Source organism: Macaca nemestrina, chromosome 5 (assembly GCF_043159975.1).
Source record: "Macaca nemestrina isolate mMacNem1 chromosome 5, mMacNem.hap1, whole genome shotgun sequence".
NCBI lineage: Eukaryota > Metazoa > Chordata > Mammalia > Primates > Cercopithecidae > Macaca > Macaca nemestrina.
In genome coordinates, this window is record NC_092129.1 from 106562236 (window position 1) to 106583464 (window position 21229).

At 39.8% G+C, this 21229-nt stretch overlaps 1 protein-coding gene across 2 annotated transcripts in view; it reads right to left on the reverse strand.

Annotated features, from left to right (window-relative positions):
- LOC105496835 (SH3 domain binding glutamate rich protein like 2) overlaps positions 1-21229 on the reverse strand; it is a 72096-nt gene that overhangs the window by 29381 nt on the left and 21486 nt on the right. Inside the window, exon 1 of one of the 2 annotated variants that reach the window (XM_071096815.1) lies at positions 3367-4528. The exons of the other annotated variant lie outside the window; for it this stretch is intronic. The gene's annotated coding sequence lies outside the window, so the exon portion shown is untranslated. Of the gene's footprint in view, positions 1-3366; positions 4529-21229 lie in introns of those variants that run through there. 2 annotated transcript variants of the gene reach the window in all.

Consider the following 21229-nt stretch of genomic DNA (forward strand, 5'->3'; position numbering starts at 1 on the left):
TTCAGGAAGCAGGAACTTAGAGGAAGACACCAGCCAGCCTACTAGGTGGGGCCCAGGTAACAGAGAGGCTTCCCATGAGGCAACAGGAAGCCATCAAGGGCACTTCACATGCTGGGCTTAATTCCAGAGTCCAAATAACCATAACATACACAATCATTTCCTTCACACAATGAATTTTTTATTCTCCCCACACTTCAACTCTTCTGAAATGAAATGCATCTTACAATCAATATCAAAAGGAATTTCCTGAGCAAATAGAAGAGAAGTAAATTGTGGGTCAACAGTCACTGCTTTCATCTATGTCATTTTGTTTGTTTGTTTGTTTTGTTTTGTTTTGAGACAGAGTTTCCCTCTTGTTGCACAGACTGGAATGCAAAGGCACAATCTCGGCTTACCGCAACCTCCTCCTCCCGGATTCAAGTGATTCTCCTGCCTCAGTCTTCAGTATGTGCCACCACACATGGCTAATTTTTGTATTTTCAGTAGAGATGGGGTTTCTCCATGTTGGTCAGGTTGATCTTGAACTCCCGACCTGAGGTGATCTGCCTGCCTCGGCCTCCCAAAGTGCTAGGATTATAGGCATAAGCCACTGTGCCTGGCTTCATCTTACATCATTTTATCCATGGGTGGAAGGTACCTTCAACTCACCTGGTTTTTTTTTTTTTAATTTACTTAAACACCCTTAAAAGCAAAACAATGGTAGTTATTTACCCAGTAACCAATCTCCCTCTTTTTCTAAATACAGAAGCCTGGTTTTACTTAGAAAAGCAATGTGCTTGGCTACAAAATCATGTTTACCCAAACACCTCTAGTGTTAGAGGGAATCACATGATACAGTTCTGACCAATGAGATGTGAGTCACACAGTCCTTGGGAAGGCTTCACTTAAATGAAAGAAAACATAAAGCAGACTTTTGCCCTTCTCTAGTCTCCTTACTTGCAGAAATGCAGATATGGTGCCTGGAGGTGCAGAAATCATTTCACAAATGTGAAAACAAACGCCGTAAGTATGTGAAAATACTATATGCTAAGGATGGCCAAGCAGAAAGACAGTAGCCTGGGTCCTTAATGACATTTTGTAGCTGCCACCCCAGTCTCTTCCTGCACAACCTATCTATACCTTTCTGTATTAGACAAATAAACCTTTAATAAGTTAAGCCACTCTTCATCCAGTTTTCTATAGCCTGCACCCAAATGCAATTCTTAATTGCTACTTAAAATGACTTCAGAAATACTGTATTATGATGAAGGATTGAAAATAAAAGCTATTACTGCACAGTAGAGCCTGGCAATAAAAGCTGTAAGACATAAACTTAATATATGTGAGTGAATATTTATCACTGGATAAACACAGGAATTTTCTTAATCTACTCCACAGAGCAACAGCCAACATGTTGGAACTAGAACAGGCAGGTTATCCAAAAGGATGAAGAGTGCATTTCACCTTAACATTCAAACACTACTATACACCATACAAAGCAATTAAAGGGAACACAGAATCTCTTGCATTAGATTGGGAGTAGGCAAAATATGGCCTAAGGCCCAAATCCAGTCCACTGACCGTTTTTGTATGGCCAGCAGCCAAAAATTGTCTTTATATTTTTAAACAGCTGGGGGAAAAAATCAAAAGAATAATAGTATTCCATGACATGTAAAAGTTACATGAAATATAAACACCAGTGTCCATAAACAAAGCTCTATGGGAACACAGCAACACCCATTCACTCACATATTGTCTATGTCTGCTTTCTCCCTACAATGGCAGAGTTGAGAAGTTGCAACAGAGACTGTGTGGTCCCCCAGTGCCTAAAATATTGACTAGCTGCCCTTTATAGAAAAGGCTTGCCAACCTTTGAGCTAGATCACAAATCTTCATTTCTGGGTCAAAGTTCCCTTTCTCAGTGAGCCTTCCTTTGACCACCTGATTTTACACTTTTACCAGCTACCCCAGAACTCTCTACTCCCCCTGCACTGCTGTATTTTTCACCACAGCATTCGGCATCTGACAGACTGTATAGATTATGTATTTGTTTGTCCATCTCCCCCACTAGAATATAAATTCCCTGGCTGGGTGCAGTGGGTCACTCCTGTAATCTCAGCACTTTGGAAGGCTGAAGCAGGTGAATCACCTGAGGTCAGGAGTTTGAGACCAGCCTGACCAACATGGTGAAACCCTATCTCTACTAAAAATACAAAAATTAGCCAGGCGTGGTGCCGCATGCTTGTAATCCCAGCTACTTGTGAGGCTGAGGCAGGAGAATCACTTGAACCTGGTTGCAGTAAGCGGAGATTGCGCCATTGCACTCTGGCCTGGGCAACAAGAGCGAAACTCTGTCTCAAAAAAAAAAAAGAAGAATATAAATTCCCCAAGGCCAGGAGATTTTGTCGGTTTTATTAAACATTTGTTAATGACTAGACAAGATGTTCACAGGTAGAAGGGCCTGTGAGATGGGGAACTTTCCTCCCAACCAACAACAAGGCTGATTCTTTTTACCCTTGAGGGCTCACCAAATGTATCACCTCTTCAAAGAGCCCTCTCGAACCACCTTGGTGAAGTTTTATTGCCTAAATTTATTAAAATTTTATTTATTTATATGCCCTTTGTTTTTGTTCTCACCTCTCTCTCTACAACGTCAATTCTGGAAGCAGAAGGACCAGCGTGCAGGAGGCCCTCAATAAATATTAACTGAATGGATGATTCAAGAATTATTCCAGTCCTGAACATCAAAGATTTCCAGGTGATGTTCAAGAGAAGCTATTCAAACTAAGTGAGTAATGTAATTTAGGAACAAATGTAACTTATAATTAGCCCAATGGGAATGTGGACCAAATGACAGTATTTCTCAATCCCAAAGCGGCACAATTTTGAAAAGCATTGTGCTTAGGAGGCTACATCTAACTGTACATAGCCGAAATAATTCAGAAGAGTCTCTAGACCCTAATGCGAAAAAAACTTTGCTTCTAACTTTGACAATGACTTAAAAAGAAAGTAGTACGTGGTTGCATGTTTACATAAATTCTACTGTCAGTTAATTTTAATAGTTGCAAGTGCATAATGAAACAAAAAGTGTTTTGTATTGCTCAAACGGTTTTATTACATTGTTGATACATTTGCAAATATGGCAACTGAGAATTATGCAGATGTGTTGGTATTTCCCTGAATCTACTTCCCATTACTAACTTAGTACTCTATCACCCTCAAGCACGTCCCCCCACTAACTTCAGGAACTCTGAAGCAAACTGCTCCCTCAAATGTACTTTGAAGCAGCCTTCTTGGCCACTCAATGTATAAGCCTTTACCCTTTGACTCCAGATCCATGAATCTCCTGAGGATCCCAATGCCTGCACCCAAGCCCTGGTGACTCACCCCCACAGGGCCCTGGGCAGTAAGCTGCGGAGTCTCCTGACTCTGCGTGAACACCCGATGACCTGTGGAAATCTTAGTGAAGACACTTGGAACCTTCACTGGCAACCTCCTGGCCCCAAGAGTCCCTAGGGATTGGATCAGAAAACAGGTTAAATAATTACCTTGCTTGTGACTCAGCCTTAACCCCCTACTCTGTGACACTGACTGCTAAGTAAACTTGCATGCCTCTACTCTCTTCTTGTAGGATTACTTCTTTCCCAGGAAGATGCCAGTTAACTTATATAATTAAGCAGCCCCTGCCAGATTCCTTCCATAGGCTTCCGGACATGTCTAGTCATGTTTGAATTCCAGGGTATACATAGCTAATGCTGCACCCTGGGACCTTGGGACTCACTAGGAAATAAAGAGACATAATCAATTTGAATAGGAGTGTTTTTTAACATTGAGACTGAATACGAAAGCTAATGGGAAAGCAAGTTTAACTGAAGACAAATGAGCCACAGAGGACAACGAGGAAAACTAGGGGACGAAAAGTATGTATTTTAGAGCCAGATTGTCCTGGTTTTAATCTTGACCCTGACAGACGGGTAGCCTTGGAGATATTACTTGGCTTCTCTCTTAACTTCCGTTTCCAAACCTGTGCAATAAACTGCTAAATTAAGTTTAGCCTAAGGCCAGGAGTGGTGGCTCATGCCTGTAATCCCAGTACTTTGGGAGGCCCATGTGGACAGATCACCTGAGGTCAGGAGTTTGAGACTAGCCTAGCCAACATGGTGAAACCTCGTCTCTACTAAAAATACAAAAATTAACTGGCTGTCGTGGCTGAGTAGCTGTAATCCTAGCTACTCAGGAGGCTGGGGCGGGAGAATCCCTGGAACCCAGGAGACAGAGGTTACAGTGAGCTGAGATCACTGCACTCCACTGCACTCCAGCCTGGGCAACAGAGTAAGACTCTGTCTCAATTTAAAAAAAAAAGAAAGAAAGAAAACTTAGCCTAAAGCTACCTCCTTACATATTTTTAGTTCGGCCTAAAGGTTTCTCCATCCATAGTGAATTGTAACCTAACCAGATACGTAAACAGACTGTAACCTACTCTTGGACCAATCACAGCATTTCAGCCAATTAAGGCAGGCAACTGTTCAAACTGTGTCCAAACAAGGCAAACGCCAAGATGTAACCAATCTTACTTCCATTAGATTATTCCCGTTTTTGTACCTAACTTCCTTTTTCTGTACATAAATTCTTTGTGACTATGAAGCAGCGTCAGAGTCCTTCTGAACCTATGCTGGTTCGGGGGCTGCCCAATTCTCAAAATATTCTTGGCTCAACGAAACCCTGTTAAATATAATCTGCGTAAACCTTTTCTTTTAACAGAACTCAACTATCTTTTTTCCATAGGTTCACTGGAAAATTAAGAAAAGGCCTAAGCAGTAATGGGCACCTGCTCAATTGTTTCATTTACTCAAACATACTAGCTTTTCTATCTTTGCCCTAGAAGTGGCCTCCATCAAAAATATAGCAACTTCTGAATGCTTTCAAAGGCCTTAGATATTCAACACAATGGTTCTTTATTTCACCTGCTTTCACACTTCAAACACACGGCTTTCTTTATTCCGACCTGGGGTAGACGTAAGACTGATTAGGACCTCTTATGTATCTCAAATGGAAAAAAGTCAAAGACAGTGAGAGAAAATAGAAGGGGAAAGATGAGGTTTTTTTAAATAGCTTGACAAAATGTACAAAGGAGGGCCTGGACTGGATTAAGGAAGGTAGAAGGCCCTAAGATGATTCTTCCTTTCAACTAAAAAGGGAGGAAAGGACTGAGTCTCTTTCCTTTGTCAAAGACCTCAGGAACTTTCCAGTGATTGAGTAGGGCACCAAAAATATACCTAATTTCATGGCAAATTCTTTAAATAAAACCCCATTCTTGGCTTTACTAGGCATTATGCTGTCATAAAAGAGGATGCAAATGGCAGAAAGTACTGTGGCAGACATTAGCCTAGTTAAACACCAAAGCCATTCATGATCTCCCCTGTGAAGCCTAAAAAACTAAAGCTGCAGTTTTCCCAGTCACACTTATAGCTGAAGCAGCCACATGACCCAGATCTGGCCAGTGAGGTGTGCACCTAAGTGTGCTAGGTGGAGCTTCTAGACAGAGCTTGGCTTTCCTGCTGAAGCCGACAGATTACAATGCTAAAGCCTCTTTTCCCTGCCCTTCCTCATTCTTCCAGCGTGGCATCCAGATGTGAGGGCTAGTGGTGCGGAGCAGCCTTTCCACCTTGAGGTGACAGGCATCAGAAAAAGCCAAGAGAATCCCATCAAGGCAGGCCTTGAATAAGTTCAGCCTCCAGACTTACCAGGAGAGACTGAAACACTTCTGTTCAAGCTCAAGTTAGACAGGTTCTCTGTTACTTGCAAATGAATACATTCCTAACTGAAACCCTCAGCAGTATGCCTCATTGTTGGGGAGTAGAGCAGGGGTGTAGAGTAACCCCCAAGATGCCATTTGCTAACTGGCAATGTTCTAATGCTGCTTAACTAAATGAGAGATTATACATAAAGTACAGTGTCTCCAGTTTCTGTTTCAGTTTATCTTACTAGAAAGTAAATACCAAATTACCAAGCCAAGGATAAAGAGGCTGACTTACAAAAGACTGAAGCTTGAGTTTTATAGAATCACTGTCAGAAAAACAGATTAAAAATAAAGGTCAATTTTTGAAAAACTGTCAGTACATGTTATAAAACAATATAATTTTAACGATAGAAAAGGCTGTGATTTTCCATCTATGTATCACTAGCACAGTCCCTGGCACTTACTACATAGGCATATATTTGTATTAAACAAATAAATATTATTAAGCTTGAATTCATACTTTTAACTTTAGTTTTCTTTTAACCAGTCAATATTTTTGGTCCTGTTTTCTTGATCAATTTGCATTGATTTCTTTTTTCACATGTTTATAATATGGTAAATCATCTTTCCCATTTGAAATTTTTTAATTTTAAAAAACCCATAATCTCATCACACTGAGACTTTTATTTTTCATAGAACCTTCCAGGGAGTAAACATTTAGAAGTATACTTTATATAGTTGCCATAATAACAAATGTTTTGGGGAAGGATGTTTCTGTTGTATTATGAATGTTTTTTGTTTCTAAAATCTCCATGGTTATCTTATTGCATGTATGAATTATATTGAGTACTTATGCTAATGTATTAAAACATATATTCTAACATTGGAGATTTAGGTGTGTTCTAAAGATGTAAGTGTTTCAAAATAAAATATGTAAGTGTTTCAAATTTGCTATTTATTTATTTATTTATTTCGAGATGGAGTCTCACTCTGTTGCCCAGGCTGGAGTGCAGTGGCTCAATCTCAGCTCACTGCAAACTCCTCCTTCTGGGTTCAAGCGATTTTCCTGCCTCAGCCTCCTGAGTTGTTGGGACTACAGGCACCCGCCACCACGCCTTGCTAATTTTTGTATTTTTAGTAGAGATGAGGTTTCACCATGTTGGTCAGGCTGGTCTCAAGCTCCTGACCTCATGATCCGCCCTCCTCAGCCTCCCAAAGTGTTGGGATTACAGGCGTGAGCGACTGTGCCTGGGCGACTTTTTAAATGATAAAAAATGGTTACTAGTAGTAGGCTACCTAGCAGTACTAAAACACAGGGACTTTACACAGATTTTTCTAAATCTTGTCTCCTAAAGTCTTTCAAATGAAATATTTCAGCGAGTTATTTTAATGTAACATCTTTCCATTGGTTTCCTGGAATAGCTAATTGATATCACGGAACATAACATGATTTCAACTACCAAACTGTTAACAAAAACCTTTATATGACTGATGAATGGGAAGTAGGTCTGGCTGCTGCAAGCAGAACACTGAGGTCTGTGTGGGACTCTGGTTGGTCTGTGAACATGTAGCTCTGCTGGACTGAACATGGTGACAGTGATGCCAAAGGCAGCAGCCTGATCTTCAATGGGGCCAACTGGCTTTATTAATGTTCTACTCCTGAACAGTCAAAAAGGGGTGGGTCTGTGTCACCTTGGTCAAGTTACTTATTCTACCAAGCCTTGGTTTCCTCATCTGTAAAATACAGATAATTCAGCATAGAGGACTGCTATGAAATTTAAATGTCATAATGTTCATAAAGTTCTTAGTGCAGTGCCTGGCATGCTAAAAGAGCTAAACATTAAATCCAATCACAAGTCCGTTCCAAGGTGGGTGAACAGGAACAGCTCCAGTCTGCAGCCCCCAGTGTGTTCGACGCAGAAGATGGGTGATTTCTGCATTTCCAACTGAGGTACCTGATTCATCTCATGCGGACTGGTTGGACAGTGGGTGCAGCCCATAGAGGGCGAGCCGAAGCAGAGTGGGGCTTCACCTCACTCGGTAAGCACAAGGGGTCGGGGGATTTCCCTTTCCTACTCAAGGGAAGCCATGACAGACTCTGCCTAGAAAAACAGGGCACTCCCACACAAATACTGCACTCTTCCTACGGTCTTAACAACTGGCAGACTAGGAGATTCTCTCCTGTGTGGTGGGCCCCATGTCTTGCTCGTTGCTAGCGCAGCAGTCTGGCAGGGGGATCGACCTGCAAGGCGGCAGCAGCAGCCTGGCAGGGGGAGGGGCGGCCACCATTGCTGAGGCTTGAGTAGGTAAACAAAGCAGCGGGAAGCTCAAACTGGGCAGAGCCCAACACAGCTCAGCAAGGCCTACAGCCTCTACAGACTCTACCTCTGTGGGTGGGGCACAGCTGAACAAAAGGCAGCAGAAACTTCTGCAGACTTAAGCGTCCCTGTCTGACAGCTCTGAAGAGAGCAGTGGTTCTCCAAGCATGGTGTTTGAGCTCTGAGAACGGACAGACTACCTCGTCAAGTGGGTCCCTGATCCTTGTGTAGCCTAACTGGGAGACACCTCCCAGTAGGGACTGACAGACACCTCATACGGGTGGGTGCCCCTCTGGGATGAAGCTTCCAGAGAAAGGATCAGGGAGTGATATTTGCTGTTCTGCAATATTTGCTATTCTGCAGCCTCCATTGGTGATACCCAGGCCAGCAGGTCTGGAGTGGACCTCCAGCAAACTCCAACAGACCTGCAGTTGAGGGACCTGACTGTTAAAAGGAAAACCAACAAACAGAAAGGAGTAGCAACAACAACAACAAAAAGGGGGTCCACAAAAAAATACCATCTGTAGGTCACCAACATCAAAGACCAAAGTTAGATAAAACCACAAAGATGGGGAGAAGCTGGAACAGAAAAGCTGAAAATTCTAAAAACCAGAGCACCTCTCCAAAGGATTGTAGTCCCTCACCAGCAACGGAACAAAGCTGGACACAGAATGACTTTGATGAGTAGACAGAAATAGGCTTTAGAAGGTCGGTAATAACAAACTTCTCCAAGCTAAAGGAGGATGTTACAACCCATCACAAGGAAGCTAAAAACCTTGAAAAAAGATTATACAAGTAGCTAACTAGAATAAACAGTGTAGAGAAGACGTTAAATGATCTGATGGAGCTGAAAACCATGGCAAAAGAACTTTGTGATGCATGCACAAGCTTCAATAGACAATCTGATCAAGTGGAAGAAAGGATATCAGTGATTGAAGATCAAATTAATGAAATAAAGTGAGAAAACAAGTATAGAGAAAAAAGAGTAAAAAGAAAAGAACAAAGCCTCCAAGAAATATGAGACTATGTGAAAAGACCAAATCTACATTTGATTGGTGTGCCTGAAAGTGATGGGGAGAATTGAAGCAAGTTGGAAAACACTCTTCAGGATACTATCCAGGAGAACTTCCCCAACCTAGCAAGGCAGGCCAACATTCAAATTCAGGAAATACAGAGAACACCACAAAGATACTACTCGAGAAGAACAACCCCAAGACACATAATTGTCAGATTCACCAAAGTTGAAATGAAGGAAAAAATGTTAAGGGCAGCCAGAGAGAAAAGTTGGGTTACCAGCAAAGGAAAGCCCATCAGACTAATAGCGAATCTCTTGGCAGAAACCTTACAAGTCAGATAAGAGTGGGGGCCAATATTCAACATTCTTAAAGAAAATAATTTTCAACTCAGAATTTCCTATCCAGCCAAACTAAGCTTCATAAGCGACGGAGAAATTAAATCCTTTACAGACAAGCAAATGCTGAGAGATTTTGTCACCACCAGGTCTGCCTTATAAGAGCTCCTAAAGGAAGCACTAAACATGGAAAGGCACAACCAGTACCAGCCACTACAAAAACATACCAAATTGTAAAGACCATCCATGCTATGAAGAAAGTGCAACAATTAACGGGCAAAATAACCAGCTAACATCATAACGACAGGATCAAATTCACACAAAACAATATTAACCTTAAATGTAAATGGGCTAAATGCCCCAATTAAAAGACACAGACTGCCAAATTGGATAGAGTCAAGACCCATCAGTGTGCTATATTCAAGAGACCCATCTCACGTGCAGACACACACATAGGCTCAAAATAAAGGGATGGAGGAAGATCTACCAAGCAAATTGAAAACAAAAACAAGCTGGGTTGCAACCCTAGTCTCTGATAAAACAGACTTTAAACCAACAAAGATCAAAAGAGACAAAGAAGGCCATTACATAATGGTAAAGGCATCAATTCAACAAGAAGAGCTAACTATCCTAAATATATATGCACCCAATACAGGAGTACCCAGATTCATAAAGCAAGTCCTTAGAGACCTACAAAGAGACTTAGACTTCCACACAATAATAATGGGAGACTTTAACAACCCACTGTCAATATTAGACAGATCAATGAGACAGAAGGTTAACAAGGATATCCAAGACTTCAACTCAGCTCTGCACCAAGTGGACTAATAGACATCTACAGAACTCTCCACCTCAAATCAACAGAATATACATTCTTCTGATCACCACATCGCACTTATTCTAAAACTGACCACATAATTAGAAGTAAAGCACTCCTCAGCCAATATAAAAGAATTGAAATCACAACAAACAGTCTCTCAGACCACAGTGCAATCCAATTAGAACTCAGGATTAAGAAACTCATTCAAAACCACACAAAGACATGGAAACTGAAGAACCTGCTCCCGAATGACTACTGGGTAAATAACAAAATGAAGGCAGAAATAAAGATGTTCTTTGAAACCGACGAGAACAAAGATACAATATACCAGACTCTCTGGGACACATTTAAAGCAGTTTCTAGAGGGAAATTTATAGTACTAAATGCCCACAGGAGAAAACAGGAAAGATCTAAAATAGACACCCTAACATCACAATTAAAAGAACTAGAGAAGCAAGAGCAAACACATTCAAAAGTTAGCAGAAGGCAAGAAATAACTAAGATCAGAGAAGAACTGAAGGAGATAGAGACATAAAAAACCCTTCAAAAAATCAACGAATCCAGGAGCTGGATTTTTGAAATGATCAACAAAATTGATAGACCGCTAGCAAGACTAACAAACAAGAAAAGAGAGAAGAATCAAATAGACTCAATAAAAAATGATAAAGGGGATGTCACTACTGATCCCACAGAAATACAAATCACCATCAAAGAATACTATAAACACTTCTACGCAAAATAAACTAGAAAATCTAGAAGAAATGGATAAATTCCTGGACACATATGCCCTCCCAAGACTAAACCAGGAAGAAGCTGAATCTCTGAATAGACCAATTACAGGTTCTGAACTGAGGAATTAATAGCCTACCAACCAAAAAAAGTCCAGGACCAGACTGATTAGCTGAATTCTACCAGAGGTACAAAGAGGAGCTGGTACCATTCCTTCTGAAATCATTCCAATCAATAGAAAAAGAGGGAATACTCCCTAACTCATTTTATGAGGCCAGCATCATCCTGATACCAAAGCCTGGAAGAGACACAACAAAATAAGAGAATTTTAGACCAATATCCCTGATGAACATCGATGCAAAAATCCTCAATAACATACTAGAAAACCAAATCCAGCAGCACATTAAAAAGCTTATCCACCACGATCAAGTCGCCTTCATCCCTGGGATCAAAGGCTGGTTCCACATATGCAAGTCAATAAACGTAATCCATCACATAAACAGAACCAATGACAAAAACCACATGATTATCTCAATAGATGCAGAAAAGGTCTTCTACAAAATTCAACAGCCCTTCATGCTAAAAACTCTCAATAAACTAGGTATTAATGGAACGTATCTCAAAATAGTAAGAGCTATTTATGACAAACCCACAGCCAATATCATACTGAATGGGCAAAAACTGGAAGCATTCCCTTTGAAAGCTGGCACAAAACAAGGGTGCCCTCTTTCACCACTCCTATTCAACATAGTGTTGGAAGTTCTGGCCAGGGCAATCAAGCAAGAGAAAGAAATAAAGGGCATTCACTTAGGAAAAGAGGAACTCAAATTATCCCTGTTTGCAGATGACATGATTGTAAATTTAGAAAACCCCATCGTCTCAGCCCAAAATCTCCTTAAGCTGATAAGCAACTTCAGCAAAGTCTCAGGACACAAAATCAATGTGCAAAAATCACAAGCATTCCTATACACCAATAACAAACAGAGATCCAAATCATGAGTGAACTCCCATTCACAACTGCTACTATGATAATAAAATACCTAGGAATCCAACTTACAAGGGATGTGAAGGACCTCTTCAAGGAGAACTACAAACCACTGATCAAGGAAATAAGAGAGGACACAAACAAATGGAAAAACATTCCATGCTCATGGATAGGAAGAATCAATATCGTGAAAATGGCCATACTGACTGAGGTAATTTATAGATTCAATGCCATTCCCATCAAGCTACCAAGGACTTTCTTCACAGAATTGGAAAAAAACACTTTAAAGTTCATATGGAACCAAAAAAGAGCCCACATAGCCAAGATAATCCTAAGCAAAAAGAATGAATCCGGAGGAATCACGCTACCTGATTTCAAAGTACACTACAAAGCTACAGTAACCAAAACAGCATGGTACTGGTACCAAAACAGATATATAGACCAATGAAACAGAACAGAGGCCTCAGAAATAACAGCACACAGCTACAACCATCTGATCTTTGACAAACTTGACAAAAACAAGAAATGGAGAAAGGATTCCCTATTTAATAAATGGTGCTGGGAAAACTGGCTAACCATATGCAGAAAGCTGAAACTGGACCCCTTCCTTACACCTTATACAAAAATTAATTCAAGATGGATTAAAGATTTAAATGTTAGATCTAAAACCATAGAAACTCCAGAAGAAAACCTAGGCAATACCATTCAGGACATAGGTATAGGCAAGGACTTCATGACTAAAACACCAAAAGCAATGGCAACAAAAGCCAAAATTGACAAATGGGATCTCATTAAATGGGATCTCATTGCTTCTGCACAGCAAAAGAAACTACCATCAGAGTGAACAGGCAACTTACAGAATGGGAGAAAAGTTTTGCAATCTATTCATCTGACAAAGGGCTAATATCCAGAATCTACAAAGAACTCAAACAAATTTACAAGAAAAAAAACCCCATCAAAAAGTAAGCAAAGGATATGAATAGACACTTCTCAAAAGAAGACATTTATGCAGCCAACAGACACGTGAAAAAATGCTCATCATCACTGGTCATCAGAGAAATGCAAATCAAAACCACAATGAGACACCATCTCACACCAGTTAGAATGGCAATCATTAAAAAGTCAGGAAACAACAGATGCTGGAGAGGATGTGGAGAAATAGGAATGCTTTTACACTGTTGGTGGGAGTGTAAATTAGTTCAACCATTGTGGAAGACAGTGTGGCGACTCCTCAAGAATCTAGAACTAGAAATACCATTTGACCCAGTGATCTCATTACTGGGTATATACCCAAAAGAGTATAAATCATGCTAGTATAAAGACATATGCACGCATATGTTTATTGCAGCACTATTCACAATAGCAAAGACTTGGAACCAACCCAAATGTCCATCAATGATAGACTGGATTAAGAATATGTGGCACATATATACCATGGAATACTATGCAGCCAAAACAAGGATGAGTTCATGTCCTTTGCAGGGACATGGATGAAGCTGGAAACCATCATTCTCAGCAAACTATCACAAGGACAGAAAACCAAACACCGTACATTCTCACTCATAGGTGGGAATTGAACAATGAGAACACTTGGACACAGGAAGGGGAACATCACACACCGGGGCCTGTCGGGGGGTGGGGGCACTGGGGGAGGAATAGCATTAGGAGGAATATGTAATGTAAATGATGAGTTGGTGGTGCAGCAAACCAACATTGCACATGTATACCTATGTAACAAACCTGCACATTGCGTACATGTACCCTAGAACTTAAAGTATAATAAAAAATAAAGAAATAAATACAATTTAATTAAATAAATCCAATCATTTCATTTAGTTCCTTAACTGAAACTTGGGCAGGTGTCAGAATTTACAGTCTACTGTTCTTGAGTATAAAGGAATATTTTAGAACAGATCAAAGAGAGTTTACTACTGCCCTGCCCGTAGCTGGATGCTTCTTCCTATTAACTTGAATCAAATCTAATCCACCACTAACAAATTATTATCTGTACATATTTTCCAACTGGCAACTGTATTTTCAGAATAGGTTACTCAATTTCCTTCACATTCCAGATCATATATTAATGAAACAAAGTTTGCTTTTAACTATTTGTATAATTTTAAAATCACTAAGTAGGATAATACTAGAACTGAATTAAAATTTAAAAAATTAATTAGCCAGGCACGGTGGCGGGTGCCTGTAATCCCAGCTACTCAGCAGGCTGAGGCAGGAGAATGGCTTGAACCCAGGAGGTGGAGGCTGCAGTGAGTGGAGATCGTGCCATCCTACTCCAGTCTGGGCAACAAGAGCGAAACTCTACCTCAAAAAAAAAAAAAAAAAGAAAAAAAAGAAAAGAAAATTTTAAAAAATTAGCAAGTCCCTCAAATTTAATAACTTCATTTCTCAAAACTATGTTTCAGTTTTAATTCCATGTAATTACCTGTTCATGTTAAAAAACTAAAATCAGTGTCTTCCACAGCCATCTCTCCCTACAACTCCTCCACCACCAGCTACAAGAGCCATGTCCTCTTCTGGTTTCCTAGTAACCACAAAGTCATCTCCCTTTTCTTTCTTCTTCACTGTCTCCCTTCAGCTACCAAATACTGGAAATTCTACTATTCCTTTTATCTTGCCTATTTCCCCCATTGCTTCAGTCCCTTTCCTATCCCACTGATGCCAATACCTCCAAGAATTTCTTTACTGTCCTACTCTCTCCCATCTAAAAGCAGACAAGCGTGTTCTTCTCAAGTGCTTATCACTGCCTTTTCAGAATTTTATATTGCTCCTTGGCTCTTGATTAAAAAAAAAGAAAAAGTTCCACAGTCTCCTGGTCCTACTCTCATCAGCCATTTCCATGTTTATCTCATCTTCAGAACCGTGGAATCTAATCTTGCTGTGCATTCCTTTCAGAATTGACTACAACCTCAAACCTCTCGCTCCTTTCATCAAAACACTCCATCCCTTTTTTCTAAAGTATGCAAATTCATAAGGCTTCAAAAGCCTTGTACACACACCCCTAAGTCTAAACAATTTGGTGACACCTTTATTTCCCTCCTTCTCATGTATATTCTTTATTTTAATATATAGTTACTGCAGGTTCAGTGTGTGTACACACACATTCATATTTATGTTACAGTTGTCCCTCAGTATCTGAAGGGAATTAGTTTCAGCTTTCCCCCACCCCCATACAAAAATCCAAGGATGCTCAAGTCCTTGATATAAAATGGTGTAGTATTTGCATATAGCCTACACACATCCTCCCTTCTACTTTAAATCACCTCTAGGTTATTTATAATACCTTATACAATGTGAATGCTATGTAAATAGTGGTTACACTGTATTGTTTTTTAAATGTGTATTTTTTTTTATTGTTGAACTGTTCTTTTTTTTTCTGAATATTTTTCATCCATGGCTGGTTGAATCCAAGGATGTGGAACCTGCAAATACAGAAGGGCCAACTGTACTTATGGTCCTTGATGTGTTGTGATACATCTTCCCAACAGTATTTTTCACATGTATATATTCAAATGCTATCCATTGTTTCCTCTAGGAATTGCCTGGAAGAGTGGATTCTAGAAGGAAGAATGGGTGACTAAGAATTACTTACGTATCAGAAAACTAGGAAATTTAGAAGATCTTAGTGATAGCACCACCATCCATTCTAGCTTAATCTAGAAACCTGGACATCATCATTGACTCACCTTGATGATGCAATTAACCACCAAGTCATGACCTCCCTGCTTTCAAATTTTTTCCTGAACCCATCCACATTTCTCCATTTTCACTGCCACTGGCCCATCCCAAACCCTCATGTCTCCTCTAGAGCTTCCTACATTTTCTTCTAGCTAGATTTCCCCTAAACCACTATACACTGAAAAGCTAAAATGAATTTCTTTAAAAAACATAATTAGATGGTTTCACGCCTCTGCTTTAAAAACCTTTCAGTAACTTCTCGGTATCCTTAAGATGAAGGAAAAAGTCTATAACCAGGCCCAGGCAGTGATAAGAAGTGCCCAACTCTCCAACTCCTTGCCCTCTCCCACTCCCTCTGCGGGTGGCTCTCTACCTTTGGGTGAATCTGGGTCACCTGGAGGGCTTGTTAAAGCACACATTATGGAAGGATGAATAGCCCCCAGAGTTTCAGATTCAGGAAGATTGGAATGGGGCTCAAGAATCTGCATTTCATACCTTTAAACAATGGAACATTATCCAGTCATAAAAATGAAGTACTGATACATGTACAACATGGATGAACTTTGAGATCATGCTAAGAGAAAGAAGTCAGTCATAAAGGATCACATATCATATGATTCCATTTGTATGCGATGTCTAGAATAGGTGACCCTGTAGACAGAAAGCAGATTAGTAGTAGCCTAGGGCTGGAGTGAGAAAGGTGGGGGGCTTGGGGACCCATGGCTAAAGGGGTGTGAGATTTCTTTATGGGGTAATAAAAATGTTCTTAAATTGTGGTAATAGCTGATAATTCTGCAAATATCCTGAAAGCCACATAATTGTATAGTTTAAATAGTTTAAATGGTATGCTAATCATTTCTCAATAGTACTATTTTTAAAAAAATGAATTTACAAATATAACAAGTTCCCAAGTAATGCATGGATCAAGCTTAAGGGGCCACTGCTCTACACTAACCCTATGCAGTCTCCCTTCATCTGCTCAATTGTACCATCCTTCCTAAATCAAAACTTCCCATGAGGTAGTCAGCAGCCCATGAAACCTCTTTCCAGCTTCACCTAGCTGACTCATATGCTCCCTCTTATGCCCTCAGCTTTAAGGTCACCCTCTCAAGTAAATCTTCCCTGACAAAAGCACCCAGGTATTATACTACTGCATTCTAGACTGGGTAGCAAAGTGAGACCACATCCCCGACCCCCCCGCCAAAAAAAAAAACACCCAGGTTAGGTAAGATCTTGGCTTGTAAACATTTTCACTGTGTCAATAATTCCTCCTTTGTAAGATTAATTACAGTTTCAATGAATTAAGTAATAGGTTACTTAAAGTGTACCTTCCTGCTAGGATGTAAACCATGTAAGACAAGGAAGAACTGAAACAGTGTTCTCAGATAGATCCTCGAGGCAAGCCATAATAGAATCAGATATCTGCACTGGAAAGGAATAAAAGTAAGAGGGATCAAATCTTAACACCACCCCCCTCAAGCAGGTACATGACACTTCCAATCCCGCCTGCTCTTTCGTCCTTTGACCAGGTGTGCATCAAGTTCTCTAAGAGGAAGACAAAGAAACATCTATCAAAACATTTCTCCTTGACCTCTTGAAGCTTGTAGGGAGAGTAAAACAATAATACAGCCAAGAAGAACAACCAAGATGAAGCATAAATTTATTCGGTGGGTCTAATTCAGCTCAACTTTGGCTTAACAAACCCAACAAAATCATGACCAAGATGGAACAACAAAAGCATATCAAGTTAGGGGGTTCACCATCGGTGTTTATCCGTAAAGGAGTAGAAACTATGAGAAAAGAAAACAGAACAGGGACTAAAATAGCATTTGTAAAAATCAAAACAAAGATTCTGAACTCTGAGCTACAATGCACATATTGTCAAACAAAATCCCACACAAATTCCATCCATTTGCTCACTGGAAAATTCACTTGATCTTTAGCAAAAATAAATCACAGTGTGGTAATGCCACACCAAATAGTCTTACCTTTCCTTCTCAAAACTTCAGTGAATACAATCATATCTCATAAATAAATGAATAAAATAGGACTGTAAGCCACAGTACTTCACATCAGCTATGTTAAAAATAAGTAGCAATTGATTTGGAGAATTTTTTTTAAGATTTGGAGTATTAATGAAAAAATTATTTCTTCTTTCACACACTACGGCAACTTATAAAAGGGTTCACAAATACCCTGACACTGTGACAATGCAACTATTCTCACCAAGAGATGGAGTTTACTTCTCCATCCCTTGAACCTTGATGGATTAGCAAGACTGATACAAACAGAATCCTGAAAAGTACTTGGGGCTTTCCTTCTTACCGCTATTAGAATCCTGAAATCACCACCAAGTGAAGAAGCTTGAGCTAGCCAGCAGGACAATGTGACATACATGGCTCAGTCATCCTGGCCAACACCCAGACCATTCTCCACCCCAAAACCTGCTGCCGCCACCTCTGGGGCGCTTTCCAAATCTTTGTCGGTTTCATGTGTTTATGCTCACTCTTTCTTAAGCTCCTTTCAATTACTCTTTTCCATATGCCATCTCTTTCCTCACTTCACTGCTAATTCAGGCACAGACCCACTAACTTCACTATGAAAACAGTGCCAAGGGCACAGACCTTTTTCTACTCACAGAAAACGTTAATGAACCAAAATGTACTCTCCTTTATTTCTTTAAGGGACAGCTATAAATACTGCCAAATAATCACAAAAGTTACTTTATGCCAGACATTAGACTGTCCAACAGCCAGGACACACATAATTTGACAGTAAGTTCTAAAATATGTAAGTTACAGCTTTGAATAATGATGGTTCCAGGGTAAGCAATTAGAAAGGTTCCTAAATGGAGATAATCAGATGACTGAAAGACTGAAACCACAGAGACAGACAAAATGATATTAATATGAATCACAAGTGAAAGGGAACACACCCAATTGTATGCTAAGGTGAAACCAGCAGATTGCTTCTTTTATTAGTAATGTGGATTTATGTTTTCTCAGAGTAACTCATTGTCTTTCTCGCTTGAAATTTTTATCTTGTCCTGAAGACTAGCTGCTGCTAAACCAATGCTAGCCTAAAAATATAGGAGTCTCTTTGACAAAATGACCTTCATGTTAAGGGGAAACGCTGTTTATCTCCTCAGACATGCATCTGCGATGTTCATAGCCTTGTTTCAGTTATAATAGTTGTCTTGTTTTTTTCTCAGTTGATTTTGTTAATAATACCTTAACACAGGGTAGGGAGATGTGGCACAGTGTATTGTATTATATACATTTATCATTGACTTACCTAATGTTACATTGTAGATTAAACACTAAATATTAAGTGGTAATACTTGAAAAGGAACACTTATACCATAAGCCTTAGGAAATAATGTTTGTAATAAACTTAACTATGTTACATATCAGCAGGCAAAAATGTAGAATGTTACATAGTGTTATATGATGTGATTAAATTATAGTTCCTGCTGTTAAAAAAAATACATTTCTAAAAGTCACCTCCAGCCCAAAATATCCACTGGGTCCCCCCTCCTTACTGCTAGGTCCATTCTCCTCTGCTTGGAGGTTTTCTAAGCATTGATTCATCCTGAAAAACATTTATTGAGTACCAGACCTAAGATGTCAGGCACCGTGAGAGATCTCAGAAACCACTCTGACTCCATGCTCCATCTGGGCCATACCTAGCCTACCTTATGTCCTACTGTGCACCTGAAACCCAATCTGGTCACAGCCTCTCTCAAAGTCTCATGGCCAAGGACCAGTTTGCTGTCATTCTTATATTAATGTTCTAATCTGTTGCAGAATGATACTTTTATAAAACAAGAAACTAATTTCTAGAAAAATTAAACAACAAAGACAAGCTATAAACCTGAAGTTTTCATTACTATAGTTGATAATATTATTCAGTAAAGTCGCTATACAAGTTTCTAAATGATTACCCTCAATTGCAGTACTTACACTGGTAACAGTTAAGTTCACGGACCAGACTTTGAGTAGCCCTGCTGCAGACAAACTTCTGAGCCTTCACTTGAAAGGTTCTTCTCCACTAAAATCCCCTCCATATTGTCCATACTTCCTATCCAAGTTCTATTTATTCTTCACAGCTCAGCCTCAAATCCACACTGCACTCAACTAAGCCTACCCTGTGGTTCTTAATTGGGGGTTATTTTGACCTCCTAGAGGACATTTGGCAATATCTGAAGACATTTTTGGTGGTCACAGCTGAGGGAATTTGGGGGAAGGATACTATTGGCACCTATGAGTAGAAGCCAGGGATGCTGCTAAAATATCCTAAAATGCACAGAACAGCCCTCACAGTAATGAATTATCTAGCCCAAAATGCCAGCAGTGCCAAGGCTGGGAAACCCTGATTTACGCTAACCACTGCCCTCCGAAATCATCTCCTTCACCAAACTCCCATTTATGCCCACGCTCACCACAATCTAGCATTTAATAACATACAGCCTGGCACTGTTTAATAACAGCTGCATGTGTCTGTGCCTCTTTCCCTGACTTAACCATCAACCCCTCTGGAGGATGAAGACAATGTGCACATCACATCTGCACCCCCATGGGTCTCAGTCGGGTAGCTTCAGAGGGGCTGCTTATACCCAGCAGCTGATTTATTCCCGTTTGATGTGATGAAAGTGGCTCTAACTACTTTCTCCATCAACATGTGTATAACAAACTACTTTTAGTCTGCATTAAAAAAAAAAAAAAAAAGTGTAGTACTTAGTGATGTAAAGCCTTAAAACATTAGCAGAACCATGGAATAAAAGATGCAGGTGGTTGGATTTTACTGTTTTTACATTTCCTGTCAAGATTGTATGTTTATTATCTAAAGAAAAAAGTCAGCGAAGCATAAAATATGAATTTACAATGCCACTATTTGATGAGATTCTCTCTGAAAATTATAAACAACTCTTCATACACGTGCTTCCTGTTAATTAGAGGATACTCTGTAGAAGAGCAGCTACAGCAAAAATTGCTGTAATAGTCAAAACCCTCTGCAGTAAGAAGGAAATCCTGCTGAGGATAGTATTTTCTATAGACAAGAATTGCAGGACTCCAGCCAAAGGCCATGCCTTTATCAATGTGCGTAGACGCCACTCTGCAACACACTCTGTATTGTAATACGTTGTTCTGATTTCTGTATCAGTCAGTCCTCAATTGTGTGAAAAGTTATCCTAACAGATTATCTATAAACTACTTCTATTTACATTTGAAAAATAATAAAGAACAGGATGATTTCCATAATTATAATTATATATTTACATAATTATTTATATATTTATACATTTATATATATTTATATAATTATTTATACTTATATAATCAGTTCACATTTCCATAGTAGGCATAAATTGATATACTTAAGGGAAAATCTGGATGCCCTCACCTGCTGATAATCTGGATACTAGTCTTTCAAATCCCACATTGAAATCTGATTGCCAATATTGGAGATGGGGTCTGGCAGGGAGTTTTTGGGTCATGGGGGCAGATACCTCTAGGATGTCTTGATGCCATTCTGACCAGAGTGCATGAGCTCTCACTCTTGTCTCCCCATTGAGAACTGACTGTTAAAAGGAGCCTGACACCTTCTTCCCTTC